The following is a 5,000-nucleotide window of genomic DNA, read 5'->3' on the forward strand; positions in this document are numbered from 1 at the left end:
CTTTCTGACTGCAGGCATCTCAATCCATAGACAATCTATTGTGAAACTAGGACATGGTTTATTCAGTAGTCGTGGCTGAGTGGTTAAGGCGATGGACTAGAAATCCATTGGGGTCACCCCGCGCAGGTTCGAATCCTGCCGACTACGAACGCCTTAAGTTTTCTCTTTTCTGCAAGTTTTTAAAAACTTGAAACCTGTGATGCCCATAGCGAGTTCAGGCCATTAGCGCATCAAATGTAAAGGAGAATGAAGTTTTGGGTGTGTTTGGGTCAATACAATACATCCTCAATTTCTCAGTGCAGGCAGCTCAATCCATAGACAATCTATTGTGAAAATACAGCAAGGCTTAAGCAGTAGTCGTGGCCGAGTGGTTAAGGCGATGGACTAGAAATCCATGTTTGTTAGCGCATCAAAATCTTTTGGATTCCAGCTTGTTTTCTCTTTTTCTTACACACATTCTCTTCCCCTCCTTAAGACTGACACCAGTCAATTTCAGCAGCCACACTGAATAGAAATTATTAATTAGTCAGCTGGTAGAGCGGAGGACTGTAGAGATGATTGGTGTAGAAATCCTTAGGTCGCTGGTTCAATTCCGGCTCGAAGGAGTTGTTTTTATTTTTTGCTCAGATAGCAATTTTTGGCAATTTACAAACTCAAAATATACAGAGTATAAAGCATTCTCTAAGTCTGGGGTAGCCAACTCCAGTCCTCGAGAGCTACCAACAGTTAATGTTTTCCAGCTCACCTCACAGAATCACAAGTGAAGTAATTAGCTCCACCTGTGGATCTTTTAAAATGTGTTAGTGAGTAATGAGTGCACCTGTGCAGCAGCTAGGTTGTCTGGAAGATGGGAACTGTTGGTAGCTCTCGAGGACTGGAGTTGGTTACTGAGAGACATAAGCAGTGGTTGTGGCAAAGTGATTTTTGTAAAAATGTTTTTGTAAATATGATTTTAAAGTTTGAAGCCTGAAAACGTAAGCTTTTTGTTGCAAAATTGCATTTTATGTCGAAAAATATTATCTTCCACAATGCCGAAACCCGGGATCGAACCAGGTACCTTTAGATCTTCAATTTCTCAGTGCAGGCAGCTCAATCCATAGACAATCTATTGTGAAAATACAGCAAGGCTTAAGCAGTAGTCGTGGCCGATTGGTTAAGGCGATGGACTAGAAATCCATGTTTGTTAGCGCATCAAAATCTTTGGGATGCCAGCTTGTTTTCTCTTTTTCTTACACACATTCTCTTCCCCTCCTTAAGACTGACACCAGTCAATTTCAGCAGCCACACTGAATAGAAATTATTAATTAGAAATTAATTTTCAAAGCCCAATTTTAAACAAAGGTTGTCAAATGGTTATAAACAATAGAATATTCACATTATTCCTAGAACACTCATTTAGCTAAACATTTAAAGCTATATTAAAGAGCATATAATAACATATTTGAGAACCTACAGCATCCTTCGATAGCTCAGCTGGTAGAGCGGAGGACTGTAGAGATGATTGGTGTAGAAATCCTTAGGTCGCTGGTTCAATTCCGGCTCGAAGGAGTTGTTTTTATTTTTTGCTCAGATAGCAATTTTTGGATTGCTATCAGAGTATAAAGCATTCTCTAAGTCTGGGGTAGTCAACTCCAGTCCTCGAGAGCTACCAACAGTTAATGTTTTCCAGCTCACCTCACAGAATCACAAGTGAAGTAATTAGCTCCACCTGTGGATCTTTTAAAATGTGTTAGTGAGTAATGAGTGCACCTGTGCATTAGCTAGGTTGTCTGGAAGATGGGAACTGTTGGTAGCTCTCGAGGACTGGAGTTGGCTACTGAGAGACATAAGCAGTGGTTGTGGCAAAGTGATTTTTGTAAAAATGTTTTTGTAAATATGATTTTAAAGTTTGAAGCCTGAAAACCTAAGCTTTTTGTTGCAAAATTGCATTTTATGTCGAAAAATATTATCTTCCACAATGCCGAAACCCGGGATCGAACCAGGTAACTTTAGATCTTCAATTTCTCAGTGCAGGCAGCTCAATCCATAGACAATCTATTGTGAAAATACAGCAAGGCTTAAGCAGTAGTCGTGGCCGATTGGTTAAGGCGATGGACTAGAAATCCATGTTTGTTAGCGCATCAAAATCTTTGGGATGCCAGCTTGTTTTCTCTTTTTCTTACACACATTCTCTTCCCCTCCTTAAGACTGACACCAGTCAATTTCAGCAGCCACACTGAATAGAAATTATTAATTAGAAATTAATTTTCAAAGCCCAATTTTAAACAAAGGTTGTCAAATGGTTATAAACAATAGAATATTCACATTATTCCTAGAACACTCATTTAGCTAAACATTTAAAGCTATATTAAAGAGCATATAATAACATATTTGAGAACTTACAGCATTCTTCGATAGCTCAGCTGGTAGAGCGGAGGACTGTAGAGATGGTTTGTGTAGAAATCCTTAGGTCGCTGGTTCAATTCCGGCTCGAAGGAGTTGTTTTTATTTTTTGCTCAGATAGCAATTTTTGGCAATTTACAAACTCAAAATATACAGAGTATAAAGCATTCTCTAAGTCTGGGGTAGCCAACTCCAGTCCTCGAGAGCTACCAACAGTTAATGTTTTCCAGCTCACCTCACAGAATCACAAGTGAAGTAATTAGCTCCACCTGTGGATCTTTTAAAATGTGTTAGTGAGTAATGAGTGCACCTGTGCAGCAGCTAGGTTGTCTGGAAGATGGGAACTGTTGGTAGCTCTCGAGGACTGGAGTTGGCTACTGAGAGACATAAGCAGTGGTTGTGGCAAAGTGATTTTTGTAAAAATGTTTTTGTAAATATGATTTTAAAGTTTGAAGCCTGAAAACGTAAGCTTTTTGTTGCAAAATTGCATTTTATGTCGAAAAATATTATCTTCCACAATGCCGAAACCCGGGATCGAACCAGGGACCTTTAGATCTTCAGTCTAACGGTCTCCCAACAGAATCACAAGTGAAGTAATTAGCTCCACCTGTGGATCTTTTAAAATGTGTTAGTGAGTAATGAGTGCACCTGTGCAGCAGCTAGGTTGTCTGGAAGATGGGAACTGTTGGTAGCTCTCGAGGACTGGAGTTGGCTACTGAGAGACATAAGCAGTGGTTGTGGCAAAGTGATTTTTGTAAAAATGTTTTTGTAAATATGATTTTAAAGTTTGAAGCCTGAAAACGTAAGCTTTTTGTTGCAAAATTGCATTTTATGTCGAAAAATATTATCTTCCACAATGCCGAAACCCGGGATCGAACCAGGTACCTTTAGATCTTCAATTTCTCAGTGCAGGCAGCTCAATCCATAGACAATCTATTGTGAAAATACAGCAAGGCTTAAGCAGTAGTCGTGGCCGATTGGTTAAGGCGATGGACTAGAAATCCATGTTTGTTAGCGCATCAAAATCTTTGGGATGCCAGCTTGTTTTCTCTTTTTCTTACACACATTCTCTTCCCCTCCTTAAGACTGACACCAGTCAATTTCAGCAGCCACACTGAATAGAAATTATTAATTAGAAATTAATTTTCAAAGCCCAATTTTAAACAAAGGTTGTCAAATGGTTATAAACAATAGAATATTCACATTATTCCTAGAACACTCATTTAGCTAAACATTTAAAGCTTTATTAAAGAGCATATAATAACATATTTGAGAACCTACAGCATCCTTCGATAGCTCAGCTGGTAGAGCGGAGGACTGTAGAGATGATTTGTGTAGAAATCCTTAGGTCGCTGGTTCAATTCCGGCTCGAAGGAGTTGTTTTTATTTTTTGCTCAGATAGCAATTTTTGGCAATTTACAAACTCAAAATATACAGAGTATAAAGCATTCTCTAAGTATGGGGTAGCCAACTCCAGTCCTCGAGAGCTACCAACAGTTAATGTTTTCCAGCTCACCTCACAGAATCACAAGTGAAGTAATTAGCTCCACCTGTGGATCTTTTAAAATGTGTTAGTGAGTAATGAGTGCACCTGTGCAGCAGCTAGGTTGTCTGGAAGATGGGAACTGTTGGTAGCTCTCGAGGACTGGAGTTGGCTACTGAGAGACATAAGCAGTGGTTGTGGCAAAGTGATTTTTGTAAAAATGTTTTTGTAAATATGATTTTAAAGTTTGAAGCCTGAAAACGTAAGCTTTTTGTTGCAAAATTGCATTTTATGTCGAAAAATATTATCTTCCACAATGCCGAAACCCGGGATCGAACCAGGGACCTTTAGATCTTCAGTCTAACGCTCTCCCAACTGAGCTATTTCGGCAAGCTCCCTTGGTTTTGCAATCGTTTTTCGGGGCAAAATGTAAGGAGAATGAAGTTTTGGGTGTATTTGGGTCAATATAATACATCCTCACTTTCTGACTGCAGGCATCTCAATCCATAGACAATCTATTGTGAAACTAGGACCTGGTTTATTCAGTAGTCGTGGCCGCGTGGTTAAGGCGATGGACTAGAAATCCATTGGGGTCTCCCCGCGCAGGTTCAAATCCTGCTGACTACGAACGCCTTAAGTTTTCTCTTTTCTGCAAGTTTTTAAAAACTTGAAACCTGTGATGCCCATAGCGAGTTCAGGCCATTAGCGCATCAAATGTAAAGGAGAATGAAGTTTTGGGTGTGTTTGGGTCAATACAATACATCCTCAATTTCTCAGTGCAGGCAGCTCAATCCATAGACAATCTATTGTGAAAATACAGCAAGGCTTAAGCAGTAGTCGTGGCCGAGTGGTTAAGGCGATGGACTAGAAATCCATGTTTGTTAGCGCATCAAAATCTTTTGGATGCCAGCTTGTTTTCTCTTTTTCTTACACACATTCTCTTCCCCTCCTTAAGACTGACACCAGTCAATTTCAGCAGCCACACTGAATAGAAATTATTAATTAGTCAGCTGGTAGAGCGGAGGACTGTAGAGATGATTGGTGTAGAAATCCTTAGGTCGCTGGTTCAATTCCGGCTCGAAGAAGTTGTTTTTATTTTTTGCTCAGATAGCAATTTTTGGCAATTTACATACTC

At 39.6% G+C, this 5,000-nt stretch overlaps 5 non-coding genes across 5 annotated transcripts; 4 read left to right on the forward strand and 1 right to left on the reverse strand.

Annotated features, from left to right (window-relative positions):
* The first annotated feature begins 65 nt into the window (after positions 1-65).
* Positions 66-147, forward strand: TRNAS-AGA (transfer RNA serine (anticodon AGA)). The gene has a single exon. It is a non-coding gene; the product is annotated as a tRNA-Ser (tRNA).
* A 1,311-nt stretch (positions 148-1,458) lies between these two features.
* TRNAY-GUA (transfer RNA tyrosine (anticodon GUA)) lies at positions 1,459-1,548 on the forward strand. Its single transcript is given in 2 exon segments — positions 1,459-1,495; positions 1,513-1,548. It is a non-coding gene; the product is annotated as a tRNA-Tyr (tRNA).
* An 839-nt stretch (positions 1,549-2,387) lies between these two features.
* TRNAY-GUA (transfer RNA tyrosine (anticodon GUA)) lies at positions 2,388-2,477 on the forward strand. The gene is given in 2 exon segments: positions 2,388-2,424; positions 2,442-2,477. It is a non-coding gene; the product is annotated as a tRNA-Tyr (tRNA).
* A 1,191-nt stretch (positions 2,478-3,668) lies between these two features.
* Positions 3,669-3,758, forward strand: TRNAY-GUA (transfer RNA tyrosine (anticodon GUA)). Its single transcript is given in 2 exon segments — positions 3,669-3,705; positions 3,723-3,758. It is a non-coding gene; the product is annotated as a tRNA-Tyr (tRNA).
* Positions 3,759-4,182: 424 nt separating this feature from the next.
* On the reverse strand, positions 4,183-4,255 carry TRNAF-GAA (transfer RNA phenylalanine (anticodon GAA)). Its single transcript has one exon. It is a non-coding gene; the product is annotated as a tRNA-Phe (tRNA).
* Positions 4,256-5,000: the final 745 nt, after the last annotated feature.

This window comes from Crinia signifera, chromosome 3 (genome assembly GCF_055691185.1).
Source record: "Crinia signifera chromosome 3, ASM5569118v1, whole genome shotgun sequence".
Classification (NCBI taxonomy): Eukaryota; Metazoa; Chordata; class Amphibia; order Anura; family Myobatrachidae; genus Crinia; species Crinia signifera.